Source organism: Centropristis striata, chromosome 19, assembly GCF_030273125.1.
Source record: "Centropristis striata isolate RG_2023a ecotype Rhode Island chromosome 19, C.striata_1.0, whole genome shotgun sequence".
In the NCBI taxonomy this organism is placed as follows: domain Eukaryota; kingdom Metazoa; phylum Chordata; class Actinopteri; order Perciformes; family Serranidae; genus Centropristis; species Centropristis striata.
In genome coordinates, this window is record NC_081535.1 from 9,679,875 (window position 1) to 9,697,350 (window position 17,476).

Sequence of the window (17,476 nt, forward strand, 5' to 3'; positions counted from 1 at the left end):
TATTGTTTAAAGGTTAATGTTTGAATTTCGTACATCTTTTTTTCTACACCAATTAGCCATGGAAAATCTCTGGAAAAGCAGCCCCCTACAGCCAAGCCTTTAACCAAAGACTGGTTGGTGGTAGACTCAGCCTTGATTATTAGTCACCCTCTCCTGCATTTGTGGATCATTTTCTCCCTGCATGCATGTAATTATGCCTCATGTAGAGACACAACCTAAAGCCTCTATTGCAGTGATAAGGGTCTGATAAAAAAGCTAAATATATCTTTGGTGAGATTTCATCAATGCATTGATCAGTTGCTCATTTTGAACACCTGAGATAAACAGCCCAGATGAGCCAGCTCGAAGCATCTAATCCACACAAACCCTGCAAACAAAATCCAGGTGGATTAGTGGAGTTTCATTAGGAAGGCCATTAATATTTATAAATTAATTTCACACATTGTTTAACCTGAGATGGTAAAAAGGGCTGTCTCTTTGTGAAATAATCATCAGAGCCCAGGAGGTTCATTAAGCCTCCGACTAATCCAGCAAATCCACCCGCCGACCAAGAACTCTCCAACCTGAACTGTCTTGCTCCTGAATAATAGTGGCACCTGGAGCACCAAGACATTTCTCTTTGTTGCCTCCCAGCTTGCCAGACCTGCCACTCCCAGAGGGGCTCATCTGATTAGATTGATATACAATAACAAGCCAAATGCTCTTATGGATTATTTTTTTCTGATCTAAATCTACAGTCTATTCAAAAGTCTAGGGAAGGAATATGTGTCACCACTGCCACAATCACCCTGCTTATCAGAAATCTCCCTTACTGCTGTGACCCTCTTGTCAAATAATATACTTTCCCCAACCATAGCCTGAACAACACTGCAGTTTATGACCAATGAATACCCTCCCTCCTCGTTTGATGTGTCACCCATAAAATGTCATCATTGTAAAAAGCATGAAAGCAACAATAAATGTAGTCTGAAAGAATGATTATGAGGGTAAGGCTAGAAAGGAGGAGCCTCTTAAAGCAAAAATATTGACTCCTGACAAATCAGTCTCGCTCCATGGGTCATTTAGTAACTGTTCTGCAGTTTTCGACCATATGGCATTCTCCTCATCAGCAGATTCATGATGTAAGATATAGATATTTCAACCTCAATTATTTTCTAAGCACTTTTCAGACTTCTGGTATTGCCTTGATTTGATCTGGTCTTGATCATTATCATCCTCCTTTCCTTGTGTATTTACTCTTGGTGTTCCCTTTTCTCAGTGTCAGTGTGTCATCCTTCTTTGTGTAAAGAAGTCTAGCCAGTTTTATAAAGTTACTTTCCTAGTGTTTTAGTGTTCCTGCTTTATTTTTTAGATTTCCCATTTCCTATGCTGCCTGCCTGTTTTTGGACTTCTCGCTGGAAGTGTATCATTTATCACTGAATCAGTAAAAATACAACCTGTTGCCTCGTTGCGTTTTCTGCATGTTGGTCCAAGTCTGCTCTTCATGAGATTGTGATAACCGCTTATTCTGACCCATATTTATGTTAATTGACCTCTACTGGCTGTGGTAATTATGACAGGAGCTAAAGAGTCAGGTGACTAGTATAAAGAGGGACAAAGACCCCATAGGGAGGGGGCAGGTGTGGATGGTTGGTCAAACAAACAAAGGAGCTGGCCCAGGAGACTGCTGTTAATCTCCCATGTGAAACTAAAAGTCAATATTGAGGTCATTTTAATTACGTTTGTAAGTTAACTTGTAAGTTAGGCTATGTTAAGTAAAACAGTACATCAAGTTCGAACATCACATTCTTACAAAATAACTTATTTTAATCAAAACCTTCTAGTTTCTAAACCTACTCAAACTAAACCATTTCACAGTGTTAACCACAAGGTAAATCATGACCATTTCATTTAGGTTGACATGAGGACGTGTTGATCTCCTGCCACCACAAAGGGTGCTAATTTCCCTAAATTATCCTACAATTTAGAGATTCATAAATGGGTTGCATAAACCTGCACACAGCAGGTATCATCAGAAAATGCTAAATGAAGAAATCTCACAACTTGACTAATTTTGCCCGGTGTGAACATGATCATCATTACAAATGATCTCATCCTCCAAACTTTCTACCACACGGTGAGACAGATTAAAGTCAAAAAGAGTGTAGAAGAATATAACTTTTGTGTGTAAAAGTAGTTGTTTCCTTGAAGTCTTCTTATATTGCTATTTCAACTCAAATATATACTGCTGGCTTCAGGCTACTAGCTACAGTTACTAACTTTGACTTACTATTTCCTAGCTATTAGTCAGAGCTAAAAAAAAGCACATTGGATTTGTCTGGTAACACCAACTGAAGACATGCAACCCTTTAACTTAAAGTTAACACTAGTTTACTCAGCTCCTCCAGACTAACGGAAGGTTTTTGATCCTGCCTTCAGTTGCCTGTCCACTAAATGGAAAGTGTGCTGATAAAGAAAGAACCTATGTGGTCGGTTGGAGGATTTGTTTTATCTTGAGGTGAGACTGTTTTATGTATTCTCCCTATGACCATTGATACTAAAGCAGATAATTCTGATCTGATAATAAATGAAAGACAGGCTGTGTACTGTGAGTCATTCGTGAGGTATCAATAGAACAACCTTATTCTGCCTGGATGTGTTTGTACATACAATTTTATGCAGAAATGAAATATTAATGCCAAATATTTTGGCAGGACTGTAAAAATGCTTCACTCTCTTGTCAGCAGTGAATTCTGACATGCTGTATAATACATGACAAGCAATGGCAAACCTAATGCGGAGGGTTTGCATTTTTCAGTAATGCTGCTATGTGTGGCAGGATGCAAAAGGTTACAGATTTCACTGCTGAGACTTGGAGGATTTATATTTATCCCCTCAGAGGCAAATCTATCTAATATGACAGTTTAATCCTCTTAGAGACGTATTAACTGTGATCAAAGAAAGGACTTCAGCATTCAAAGTTTCTCTGCAATTTTGCCACCGTCTAGTGCCTTAACACTCGCCTTAACCCCAACGGCTGATTGTTTTATCCCTCCCCACTTACTGTGGAATGTAACCAGGAAGGAAAATGTAATATAATTTAAATATACATAGCCATTTGTTTCTATTGTCTACACTCATGTTGTGCCACACAATCATATTTTCAGGCTTCCCACTCTTTTCAAAAACATTTTCTGCAAGTTTTACTTGACAATACGGGTCTGCACTTTCTCATTGTGAAATAATGTACAAGTAGGCCAAGTATTGACATATTTTACCAATGGATGAAAGCCAACTTCCTGTATTAAATCACATGGCTCTTCTGTATCTAACGGCTAACTTCTAGTTTAGCGCTCTGCTAACTTGAATGTGCGTTTAATGATTTTACCATACAGCTCTTCTAGACTTTCCAAATGTTGACGTAGCTGAAATTATTATGGTAAATAGAATAATTTGGAGGTGGTTGTTATGCAAAAGAAAAATTGTATCCACAGATTTATGGATAATTCTTCCCCAATGTTAGTGGATAGGAAAAAATCCTTTTTTGGCCCAGTGGCATCATTTGACGTTGTAATCCCATGGTTTGGCCACAATGGAAATGGCCATGAAGTGTCTTTGGTTCATTACAGGCGATAAAAAGTATCATATTTTTCATTATCGGCTTTCAGTTGGTTAGGAAGAGTTTTAAAGTGAAAGTCTGATACTGGTTTGACAGCTCTGGGAGCTGAATAGAGCCGAAACAGCTGAATTCACACTTGTGCTACCAGCTAGCTAGCATTAGCATATGTCCTCACAAGTACTCTTTAGTCATGATCATGTCTTTTATCCAAATATTAATGGGATGCTCCACTTTCAATAAAAAACGTGCTATATTATGTTGACAACACTGGACGCCACTATTCTCTCTTTTCAGGACGTGCAGGAACCATGTATTTTGCAGGTTGATTGTTTTAAAATCTGTAAAATTAGTACACAGATTAAATACTAGTATTCATCACTGTTCTAAAACTATATTAAAGCCTAAATTTTCCCTTTAGCAAGATACATTGATGGAGTCATCAAACAGGATATTGTGTTCAGGACCTCTGGCTGGATCTTCTTTTGCATATGCAGACAATTAGATGGCTAATTTTAAAGGCTCTTGATGGTAGCGCTCTGTTGGGACTCGCAGCAAAGCCTGCAGCCCTTCAAGCTGATTGTAGAGAGGAAAAAAAAGTGGGCTGGATATTTAGGGTTTTTTAATTGGGACTACAGAACACAGCAGGGGGGATGAGACATTAATGATTCAGTCTGATATCCGGCACAGAAGCCTAATCTTTAAAAAGATCTCTCAGATGTTTTGAGGTTCAATACACATTCTCTAAATTCTGGAACTTTGTCACACGAACTTCTTTACAATGGAAACAGATCCTGTGTTAATTCCTAATCTGCTATCTCTGATATGAAGCAGTGGGCTATTAATATGCATGTGCAAAATTGTGTATGTCTGGAAGTGTAATGGACAAACCTCATAATAGCAGCACATATGGCAAAAAAACCACACACACACACACACACACACACACACACACTTTGCCTGCCTGGAGGTGTATCTAAATAATCATTGGGAGAATTGTACACATAAAAGTGACTTCTTCTTTTCTTCTTCTGTTTCAAACACTTCACAGTCCTTTGTTGCGATTACATTAGATAAGTAATTAAATTCATCACATTCACTGTGGCGCCGCTATCCTTCGAGGGTTTGAGGATGAAAGACAAATATGTAGATAAAAGAGGACGTGTGTGCTGGGATTCTCACAAGCTCTTAATTCAGTGCCTGTATATATGCCAGGGTCAGTGTATGTCCATTATAAATTCAAGTCATTTGACTTGAACTGACCACCAGGGAAGAGATGTGGAGATGTAGAAAAGCAGTTTTTTTTCCTCCAGGCCAGACTCACCTTTTCTGTCTTACAGAAGAAATGCATTTAATCTTATCACTGTCTTTGGCTCACTTATTTCATTCCCTTGACTGACTACACCCTCAAGCAAGACGAGGCGCAAGGGCAGGTGCAGTGTTACCTGCATACAAAAGAAGAAGAGTGTGTAAAAGGTATTTGGAGGATGGCCTTTTTGTCTTGATTTGTAAGCATGTATCATCCTCCATTCATCCTTGTGGGCAAGCAAAACGTCTCATTGAGATTTACTCTTTCTACTGTTATAGCACTTATATCATATTAATGTATTATGCATGTTGCAACTTTTAAAGTCAAACACATCGGACAAAACTGTACTCCACTCCAAAAATTCAAATTTGAATGACAGTGTCCCTGTGTGGCTTGGTTGGTAGTAATATTGTGACAAAATTATCACCTGTTAGTCTCTTTAAAGCCCCTTTCAGACCGCCGTTTCAAGCCGCGATATTTATGCCTCTGTAACGTTTCGCCTGCAATCTGAATGTCCCAGAGAAGTGAGAAGTGATCCCAGCTCTGTACCTTCTTTAGAGGTAGTAACAGAGGTGTTAAATTGGCGAGACTGTTCAAGGCAGGATCAATGTGAATCAGTGGAGCCAGCAAGACGGAAAATATGTGACGTACGTTATTTGTGTGACCAACATGCGCGTAATAAGAAAGGACTTGGACTGTATCTGTCAAGGTCTGGGTTTTATTCCATGGGAGTTTCCTCGAGTTTCCCGCTTTGGCTGCAGACACTCCTGTTCCTCATCTGGCAATCAAACTCCAGTACACATGTGTCAAAATGATCCAGGAAAGGGCCAAGTGGCTGCAGGTTTTTGTTCCAACCTAGCAAGAGCACACCTGATACGACAAATCAAACGAGTGAAGACAGCCCAGGTGATTAGATGAGTGGAGTCATGTGTGCTCCTGCTTGGTTGGAATGAAAACTTGCACCCACTTGGCCCTTTCCTGGATCAGTTTGACACCCCTGCTCCAGTACATATACCTGGTGGCTCCATTCATTCAGTGTTAGATCTGTCATGATCTGCTCCTGGCTTTCTTTCCTCCTGCTCTTCTAGTACTTTTCCACTCACCTGCAGGCCGCTCCCACCTCATCAGTGCAACCACCTTCACCTGTGTTCCCTCACCTGATTTAAACTTACTTTTTCCACTCAGTCTCTGCCAGATTCTCTTCAGCAGCATGCTAAGCTATTGTGCATTTACCTTTGGATTGCTGCTCCGGTTTTGACCGTGCCTCCCTGACCCTTTCTGCCTCTGAGCCTTCCTGTCTTGGACCGTGCCTGTCTCTGACCCTTCCTCGTCGTCCCTGCTCAGGTAACCAGATCAGCCTTCTGTCCCTGACTCCTCTGCCTTTTTGCCCCTCGTCTGTCTCCTGCTTTCTTGGATTCCCTCCCCTGAGGTTTCTGCTGGAGAGTTGGACTGTTTTGGCTGGCTCTGTTGTGGATTATTTCCAGTGTACCTGCTGTGGATTTTTGCGACCATCACACCCAAAATCGTTTTCTCAAATTATTACCAGTAACCCTCATGGCTACAGCTACAGCATTTTCTACCACTGTTTTTTGTGTACTTTTCCAGTTTCTTGCTCTTGTGTTTTGCTTCCATCTGATTACTTTTTCCTGTTCCAGCGTTTTCCTGCCCTGTTTCTTCAGTCCAGAGTCAGTATGAATGTCCTAATGCAAAATGCCGGCAGAGCTCGTTACTTGGACCAATTAGATTATACATTTTATTTTAAAGGGAACATGAAAATCTTACTTTTTTTAAGGCCTACACATACTCTGCAAGAACAGAGAAAGTTAGTTCTGGCCAGAACATTTCATACTTCACTGGAAACTCAAGTGCAGAACTCCAGGGAAGTCCTCATAGGCAGCAAACGTAAAATTCAAATTTCTGACCAATCACACAATAGTTCACAGACATGACACAAGAAAATGTTCTGCCTAGACGATGTGTCAAGAACAGAGAAATTTGTTCTCGATTCCAGGGCTGTATAACAGAATTTTGTTCTTCTAATCACATTCTGCTTAAGGTCTATTTGAGCAAATAGACAAATTCTTCTGTCTGCCCAAAGGACAAATCATTGTGGTCTTTCCAGGATAGCAGGTGGCCTATCATTACATCAAAGTATGATTTTTCTCATTATGGATAACAATAGGAACTCTATGCGAGTCAGATGGGGCACCAAATGCAATTTCTTCTGTCGGTCTCAAGAGCACTGTTATTACTCCACTCAACCAATTTGTTTACGCCATATTGGTTGGCGGAGTTATTAAGCAGAGATATTAGAGCTATATAATCAGAATACTTCAGAATGTACTGATTTGGTGGATCTGTACACAACCCTGGGGGCGCAAACATTGGTTGTGATAGCAGATGAAAGGTTTTTTTTTTCTTTTCTTTTGTACATTTTTGCTACCTGGACTCTATTAGGGGAAAAGAGACTTACCAATTACTTATAATCAGCTTGCATGAATCTGATTTTGAACTCATACAGATGTTCAAAATGGAAGAAACTGCTTTGAACACATTTAGCACCAGTGTTCTTAACATGCAAATAACCCCTTGCAAGTTAAAATAGGACAGTATAAGCAGAAGAGGAAAGTAATTAAGGAACGATGACCTAAAATAAGGAAGAGCGGTTAAAAAAAAGCGTGAGAAAGAGAGTAACAAAATGAAAATGAGGGGAAAAAAAGGATGGGGACAATGCAAGGACAGTACAATTTTGAGCTCAAGATTTTCTACAATCATGCTTTACAAACTATTGTACCAATACAGGTTCACTCTTCTTTATCTGACATAAATAGGTCGTCCAACTAAACTAAACTGCACTTGCTAAAGGACTGTTACACACATGCCAGCATGCATAATTAATGAATGGACCTCTTTGTTGGTAATTCTCAGACCCAAAGGACTGCAGTAGAAGGCCATACTGCTGCGGAGGACTTTCATCCAAATGGTGTTGGTGCTCTCGATGGAAACCACATTTACATTCAGACACATGTATGCATATCTTAGGAAAACATTTGGGAATTACAGGGGCTGGATTTCCATCATCTCGATGGCTGGTGTTGGTTCCTACATGCCACCATGGACGCCATGGGGAGGGCTGTCAAGTACTGGTCTCTGCTTGTTCAAACCTGAAGAAAGCCCCTCAGAGGGGCTCTTGAACCTACTTTCCCCCCAGCATCTAGTCCAATAAGATGTAGAAGCAGATATGTGGTTTGAAATAAGTATTCCCGCATAAGAAAAACACGTACTTGGAAAAATGTAATAGCTGAGATGACGTTTTTTGAGAGTCTATAGTGGATTGTCAGCCAGGCATGTTCTCAGTGACACATGGAGCGTTTTTTTGTGAGGCAGCTGAATTCCCTTTCCTCCTTTCATTTCATTTTATTGTGCAATCACTCAAAGAACACTTGGTGAAAGTGATTGATCTTGTATCCTGACAATATCATTTGTTTACATGTCAGTATTTTAATTTACAGTGGAAAAACCAGACCGACAAAGCGGTGAAGACCTTTCTTTAATCTTACTTTTGAGGGCATTGAATTGCCAACAAAATGCCAAGGGTCCAGCAGGGAGATGGAGCTCATGAATTTTTCATGTATTCCCTAATGTCAAACACTCTCACTGGTGGAGATTCTCGGTCTTGACTGTTGAAGAAAGTGTTGCGATTAGTTCTTCAGTATTGCATGATTTCTCTCTGTGACATGAAGCCATGCAGCTGTAAAATCAAAACATTTTCATGCTCCAGCCATGAATTGCAAAGCAGTCCGAACGGCCGCTGAAGTTTGCTGTTGTCCACTCACCACTGGGTAGATCTTCTTCTGACACACATGCATGCATACACACACTTAAGCATTATGTTTGTGCGTTTGCTGCAGATTTTCCGTCTAATGAGTATGAGGAGGTGAAAAGGTGAAAGGTGCATTAAACTTTAAACAGCCAGTGTTCTCATGAGACATAATGCCTCTAACCATTACTGTTGTAATAGTTTGTTGACTGCTAAATCTGAAAAAGAACTGAAAGTGAGTTTTTAAAATGTGGGAAAATAATTGAAAAATATAAATATTCCTTGTTTATATAATATGTCCATATTTCATACTTTCTTGGATGAAAAAGTAAGTCTGTGGTCAAATTTAAAGGCATGCTATATGATGCAGGATTTCCGTTAAATATTCATACAACATATCATACAACAAGATCAACAAATCTTCATACAGAGGTTTCTTTGATATCTTTTAAAGAAGTAATTCTATTAAATGTTTTTGTTTGAGCCATCCACCACCCTAAGTGGACCTTGTCATTCTCTATATTTCCACCTTGGCTTTCAGACTGTAATCACACTTCCTGTTTTGCTCCCGTTATAATTAATATGGTCATTACAGGGTGGCACCGAACAATAAACATAAAAACAGGTCCTTCAGGCTGCTGTACAAAGAATAGATGGCATTGTTTTCTGGGAGAGGACAGTCTCGACATGAAATGAGACAAAGTTACAAATTTAAGTTAATTTACATGTTGAAGTATCTGATCTTTCATTATGTGACATATGGGCTGTTTTTAAGTTAGGGTTCTCAGATTGGAATATGAACGTCCCTTGGGAGAAGGGGCCTCTCGCTTTCTCTCTCTGTTTGTCCAGTTGAATAATATCAGTCTGGATGTTTTCCAGATGTACACCTTGGTTTCACAAAAACAACCAACCTATAAAAAGGAGCAGCGAAGGCTGCTCAAGAGAGAGAGATTCATATTGGCGGCGGATCTTCTCACAGGCAATCCTGGGTGGTTGTATGATGCTGTGCTTCGTATAAAATAAAACCTTTATACAAGTAAGACAGTGTCAGCAGAGACTCCATTCATCATCTGCACATCTTTGCCATCGAATATAACACAATGTTAACTTAGATATGAAATTTAACATAAAAATTACTTTTGGTTTCACTTGGGACACCGACACTCCTGGGTCCAAGACCTGTGTTTGTTTGACTGGACCATCCACCCCAACCTCCTCTGTTTACAGATTTCCTTATAATACAGTGCATCACTTCCTTCTTTGCTTCTACCATCATTATGACGACAATAAATGTCATTATGAGTTGCAATACGCTTCTCCTTCTGGCTCACGATTATCTGGGTTATTAAAAAATAATAGCACATTACTTTTTGTAGGTAGAAGTAAGAAATGTGAATGAGAACAGCCAGCTTATTGACCCACTTAAAATGTGTGGTGGTGTCTGTATCTCCTGACCCCGCCTTCTGCTTGTATTTTCAATTTGCTGTGTTTGTGAGGTCTGTCAGCCTTTTGGCACGAAGCAACAAAAAGACTGGACACAGTACCAAAAAAGCGGATTATATTACCAGGTGAAACGCTAAGAAGACAAACCTTGTGCCAAATCGGAAGTGAATCTTGGGTTTGCTTCTTCTTTCGTTGAGCGAGGGAGGAGCAGCCAAGTTTGAGTGTTGTTTACAAACAGTAATTCCTGCATAATGTGCCTTTAACGCTTCATAAGAATGCACTCTGCAGACACAAAACAAGAGTGCATTACTCAATATGAACTAAACTTGACTGTGTTTCATGTTTGAGACTTTATTGGAATCATCAATCATCCACAATTGATAGGAAATTGCTTTTATGCATGCTCACAAACAGGACAGCAACATGTATAACAGTGACAGTGATGAAATGTCTACTTCAACTTTCTATATCCAGAAACGTATTAATCCTATAATGTATTGAAACTTTGAAACTTAAGTTCTGTGTCGAAGAGTAAAAACTTGTTAAAAAGTGTAAAAAGTGAATCCCTGCATACTCCAGTGCAGCACTAATGTAAGTCTAACATGGGTTTGTGGGTTGGGATCTCATGTGTATTATGAATTCAAAAGAGAACATGTTCTCCAGTGAGTTATAGTATTGAATAAATTATTTACCTGTGTGGAAAAGGCTCTTTTTGCAGTACATCCAGAAGCCCCAACCACAGAAATATTCAGTTTAAAGTTGGACATCTGCAGCTCAGAGCAAGTGTACAGAAAAGGTCATTATCCATTATTTATGCTTGAAGTCTTGAAGAGGAATACATGCTCTTTTGGAGATTACTTCTCTGTTCTCTCCAGGTAATGACAACGATTCATCACTGAAAGCACAGGGGAGAGGAATAATGAATCATTGGGCTTTTCTTTTGCGCAGTTTTCCATCCCATGTGTATTTATTGAGTCAGTATCATGATAATAAACACAGTTTATTGTCCCTGTGAAGAGGCTAGTAGTCATAGACTCAGTGTAATTGGGAATGGATGGTAGGGCTCTGACTACATTTCTAAAGATGACGCATATGTCAGCCTGTACATGTGTTTTTATCTTTCAGTGGCATGTCAGTTCTAATATTGCTTTGCTTTCTCCAAGGAAATTTCCAGAAACACGTTCCCATTTCTGTTCTCTCTAATCCAACTCTATTGGGGCTTAGATGTTTGATATTAGTTCTATTTTTGGAATCATTTTTCTTTCCCTTGCGGAGATTGGTTGTTGGCATTAGAGACCATGTTCTGCAGTTTGTTTACACCTATCTGGCCCAACTTGTTGAGATGTATCAAGGGTAAATAACATCCTTGGACTTCCAGCAGAAATCTTTTCCCCATTTGCTGAATGGGCCTATCTGCTCTTGCTGCTCCTCTCTTCAGTGTCTTGAAATCCAAATGAACACATGATGCTTATCTTAACCACTTCAATAGATCTGCAACTATAGCTACCTTATAAGTTTTGTTTTGTCCATGTGAGAGAGGTGTAGAATAAATTATTTGGTAACTTTTGAAACTGTCAGCAATACTTCTTACATATCGTCACCCATCATCAAATATCATCAAATAATCGGCTAACAAATTTTTTCAAGTTTTGCAGGAAACACAAAACTTCACCAAAAGTGTAACATATGACATTTATTGATCATTTCACTCAAAAAGGATGTTACAAAGGATAGATATTGGCATAGTAATAACACTGCGTGTAAATTATGTAACTTAAGAGAAATAAATGACTTGGGCAATTTTTTGAACATGCCTTTGTGACTTAAGCAAGATATGGTAACACTTTATTTTGAAGGTGTCTACATAAGAGTCACACAAGCCTGTCAGAAACATGACATGACAAGTATCATGAGCATTAATGTTACTTCAAAGTGTCATTAATGTTCATGACACATCCCATGTCATGTTTATGACACACTCATGTCACTCTTGTGTAGACACCTTCAAAATAAAGTGTTACCATATCTTGCTTAAGTCACAAAGGCATGTTCAAAAAATTGCCTAAGTCACATTTTATTTTGACTTAGGCATAATAAATCCGCTTAAGTCACACACTTGACATAGGCCATTATCTTAAAGGGGTAAAATCACATTATCTTATCAAATGAGGATGTAGGTAAACAAAACAATTTTGACAAAAAATGACTTAGGCGATTATTTTAACAGTGTGACGATATGAAATATGATTACCTTACAATAATCCTAAAGATAATGCTAATTGCTAATAAAAAAAATGTCTAAAGATAACATTTCAATCATAACCAACAAGATCTCCAACCTAAACAAAAGAATAGGCCGTTTGTCAATACCCCCCATAACCGAGCGTTTGTCAAAATTAGCGTTTCGCGGCTCACAGTAACACAAAGCATTCAAAAAATAGCACACACGTCATTATACATACACGTACAGTCTGTGGTTATAAAAAGGCTGCAGTTTCTGTGAATTTAGGCTACAAAACCACTGACCTAGGTTTAGGGCAAAAAAAAACTTCCTGGTAAAGCTGTAATGGTCTGCGTGTCTTGTGTGTGCACTTCCTGTGTGATTCTGGTTTTTGTATTTTGTGTCTAGTTTTACTTTTTGTTTTTCTCCACACACCTGTGTCTCATTTGTAATTAGGCTTCCCCTTGTTATACCCTGTGTTTCCTCCTACCCCTTGTCAGAGTATCTTTGTTTCCCCTGTGAGCACTTGTCCTTATTTTGAATTGTCATGCCTGAATTTTTCTTCCTGTTTTTGGAATTGTTTCTGTGGATTACCGTTATGTCATTTTAGATTGTTTCTCATGCTGGATTTACAATTAAAAGATGGATTTTTGTACACCAGTTCTGGCTTCAGCCGCTTTCTTCTGCGCCTTCTTCACACTCTTTTAACTCTGCCTTTACTGCACTGTAACTTTTATCAGCTTACTTTCAATTTCATTTTATTTATATTTGAATATACTTTTATATTTTTTACATTTCTGATCCCTCTCGTTGAGTGATATGAGTAGAGAATTTCATATTTAAAAAAAAAAAAGTGTTGGCAAACTTTCAATTTTAAAATTTTATATTTCAATGTACTTCTATATTTTTTTCCTAAATATTATCTGTCTTAAATTTTTATATTTGAATGTCATTGAATATATGTCACTTTTAAATGCTTTTAATGTTTTGTGTAAAGCACTTTGAATTGCCCTGTTGTCGAAAGGTGCTATACAAATAACCTTGCCTTGTCTTGCCTGAGTCCTTGTATTGAATCACTTAAAAGCAGGACACGAACCCTGTTCTCCTGGGTGAAATCTGCGTTTTGTTTGACCCATCCACTTCTCCTCACTCCAGCCCTGAGTGCAATATTTGTCATCGCTGTCGATCATTACTACTACGTTCGCAAGATGTCAATGGAGGACAGTCAAAAACGTAAGTGTGATTCGTATTTTCTACAAACACCTTATATTTGACAGGAGACCAGTCTCATCATAACAGTTCATAGGAAACAACATTGCTGGACTACAGAGGCCTATGCTGCAAACAGAATTAGGATTTTTATCTTGTGGCCATTCACAATGATAGTTCATATAAAAAATAACATTGTGTATAAGATGTTCCATCACATTATTTGTGCTTTCCATAATAATTAGACTGGCACATCCCTAACTGAGATGCAAGATATTTGGCACACTATTGCTATTTTGTCCATCTCTGGTATAAAATCAACCCAAAATCTCAAAGTTTAAATAGATCCCAAAGGAAAAAAAGTGCTTTTATTCCAGTCTTCTCTCCTGCTGGCGACCACCACGGCCTGTGCCATTGTAGAGGTCAGTCAGACTTTATATGTCAGCGGCAGGGCCGGTTATTCCTACAGGCCACCAAGGCGGCTGCCTAGGGCGCCAAATTGGCAGGGGGCGCCAAATTGGCGCATTTGTACATTTTATTTATTTTCAGTCTTTACAATCAACAGATCTGTGTTTTCTCATTTATTTATTCTTATTTTCAATTCAGTTGTTGTTGGTAAAGTTCCAAAGTTTCTAAAAATTAAAATGTTGAGACCATTATATTGCCTGTATGTAGTTCATGTATCAAATATAAATGTACATTTAAATTTCATTTTTATGTTTATTTTTATTGCATTTGTATGTCTACATTTTATTTATTTTCAGTCTTTGCCATTCTTAATTTGATGAAGATCTGTGTTTTCTTATTTATTTATTCGTATTTTGCGCAAAATCTCAATATCGCCTAGGGCAGCCAATGGGCTAGAACCGGCCCTGGTCAGCGGGGGCCTCGGTTTGAAATGATCATGAAAAATAACAAGGCAGACATCTCCCACTTTGACTTTCTTCAGCTCCACCATTACCTGAGCCCCTGCAAATCATAAATGAAGGTCATTGCTGCACTGTTTCTTCGAAATTGGCAAGCAAGGGCAGTCACAGGGTGAGAGTCACCCCATCTGACGCTTTAACATTCACACATGGAGGTTTGGATGAAGGCTGTAGTCTCGGTCTCCAGGTATTCAATGTTTCTACGATCAATAGGTGAGGCACTTTTTCATGCATACTTTCTTCGGTATCATGCTTCTGTGTTAGTTATCTGCAGAATCCCATTCATATGAAGAAGGGATGACAGCAACTTCTATCCCAGTCCATTTGCAGAAAAAAAGCTCTCACCTGAAGGAGGCGATAAAATTAGTAATTTAGTTGGATTTTCATTGGACCTTTAACTCGCACGGTTATTACTTTCAATAAGCCTGCTCATCTTCTCAGCTCAGACTGGAAATCCTCGCCTTCTATCCTCTTCACTTTAGACTTATTCATAAGGGGTTGGACGCCATTGTTATGAAATGGAACCATTTCATATTACTACGTTCCATTACTGTGTCTACATTCTATTACGACTCCCACCTGTCCTGCCGGGAAAGTCATTTATTTTTGACAGAGCAGGGAGAATGGAAGTCTGCAGTCTTACAGAAATAAAATGAGCTCTTTTTAGTACCAGACTGTGGGTCTCCCTTCTATAGAGACTGCTCCTCTTCAAATACAACAATTTATTTTCACTTACTGACTCATAGTACACCATATGTGGAGCTAATTCTGACAATGGATTGCATTTGTCTTTTTATTTTTATGGAATCTGGCCTAAAATTCTTTCACATTTTCTTGCTATTTCCATATATCATTTAGCATGCACTCTGTTCATCTGAATAATTATATTAGGTTTCAATTACAACATTCCCCCTGTGTTAATTTCCCTGATAAGTAAAGGACGAGATAAACTCTTTAATAAACTGCAGCGTTATTGGGCTTTTATGATGCTAATTAAAAGGACCAACCTTCTGTTTTCTAATTTAACTGCATGTCTAATGATCAAAGTTGTTACATCGTTTTGATGCCACTAGTTTTCTGAGTGTTGTGTGAAATTCTAAATAAAGTGTCTCAAAAACATGTGAAACACAAATGTGCATCTTCCAATATGCAGCACGGGCATATAATTGGCAGTGCCGGGGCAAAATATTCAATCTTTCTGATTAGTAAGAAACTTGTTAACAGCCAGTCCTCATTATTTTTTTTTCTATCTAACTCAACTTGTTAAGATGCATTGCGTCCATGGATTTTAAGCTCATAACATTTTTTCAGTTGATGATTGGACAGACCCAATGTCACCAACCCTAAAGCTATGTTTGTTCTTTTCCAATCAAAACCTTGGCAGTTGCATCTCTTAAAATATTTTGAGGCACATAAATTAAAACTAGAACTAAAAAACTGAAATTATATTTTCATACTGACAATGCAGAAGAGCAACACAAGCACCCACGATTAGTGTCACCAATTCAGTATCTGACTTAATGTGAAATATGGTCACAATCTGCCCTTCTGTTCCTGAGTTATGGCTGTAAAGTGTTTTGGTAGACATAACATTATGATGCCACAGTGAAGTTGACTTTTGGAAATAATGTTTGGATATAAATGTCATCACTTCATCATTTTTATCTTTACTTTTGTCATAATTAGTGTAGAGTTATACCCCAAAAAATGCATTTTGTGAGGTCATAATGACCTTGAATTTTGACCGCCAAAATCTAGTCATTTCATCCTTGAGTCCAAGTGGACGTTAGTGCCAAATTTAAAGGAAATTCTCTCAAGGTGTTTCTGAGATATACTTTTCATGAGAATGGGATGAAAATAAGATTGATCTTTGACCTCCAAAAGTCAAATTTTGTTCATCCTTGAGTCCAAGTGGACATTACAGCCAAATTTGAGGATTTTTTTTCAAGATGTTTCTGAGATATCATGTTCATGTGAATGGGATGGACATAGAGCCATTGTGATCTTGACCTTTGATCCTTTAAAATTACATTTTGTTCATCCTTGAGTCCAAGTGGACATTACCGTAAAATTTGAGAAAATTCTCTTAAGGTGTTTCTGAGATATCATGTTCATGTCACTGGGATTGACATACGGTCATTGTGGTCTTGACCTTTGACCACCAAATCTATATAGTTTATCCTTGAGTCCAAGTGGAAGTTTGTGCCAAATTTTAAGAAAATTCCTCCATGCATTCCTGAGATATTGCACTCACAAGAATGTGAGTGATGGATGGACAGAGGGGTAGGCGGACAACCTGACAACATAATACCTCTGCACCAGCAACATGCCACCTACTGAAACATTATTTATATTGTAACCTAGAATTCTGGGGAAAAAAAGAAAAACTTCACAAAAATGTGGTTTATCCTAGACACCCAAGTGTCTCTGCAATTTAAAAACCTTGGCTCAAAGTTGATACAAGCTTGACTTGTCGTTGTCTCGGCTTCTAGAGAAGTAGTGAAAAGTCTGACTTCCCTAGACGCTCTGTTAGTTGATAAATTCCCAAGTGGCTGTGGGGTTTGGAGTCTGATTTCAGCATGTTTTGTCTCCAGCTGACTGTGATGCAGCCTCGGAGGGAAACATCTCCCCAGGGAGTGTGGGCGACAGGGTGGAAGTCAGCGGGAGGACGATTGACGAGTCTTCCAGGAACAGTACAAGACTATTGTGAGTGTGAGTCTGAAAACGGTCCAGTTTGGACTTGGTGTACATGTGATTCTAAGTTTGATTGTATTATTGATGGTTTTATTAATTACTGTATTTTTTTGGTTGGAGTAGGGTGGCAACAGTACCAATGATATCTATGATATCTGTATTTCTCACTTCAAGTTTTTTCCAAACGTGACATGCTGAGTTCAGGATGGAAACAAATCTCACAGTTCCATGTTTTACATTTTGACAGCATTCTACTCTT

The 17,476-nt window shown here is 38.6% G+C and overlaps 1 long non-coding RNA gene across 1 annotated transcript; it reads left to right on the forward strand.

The window, feature by feature from the left end:
* The first annotated feature begins 6,207 nt into the window (after nt 1-6,207).
* LOC131992816 (uncharacterized) lies at nt 6,208-17,174 on the forward strand. Its single transcript, XR_009396251.1, has 3 exons — nt 6,208-6,248; nt 13,544-13,621; nt 17,118-17,174. It is a non-coding gene; the product is annotated as an uncharacterized LOC131992816 (long non-coding RNA).
* Nucleotides 17,175-17,476: the final 302 nt, after the last annotated feature.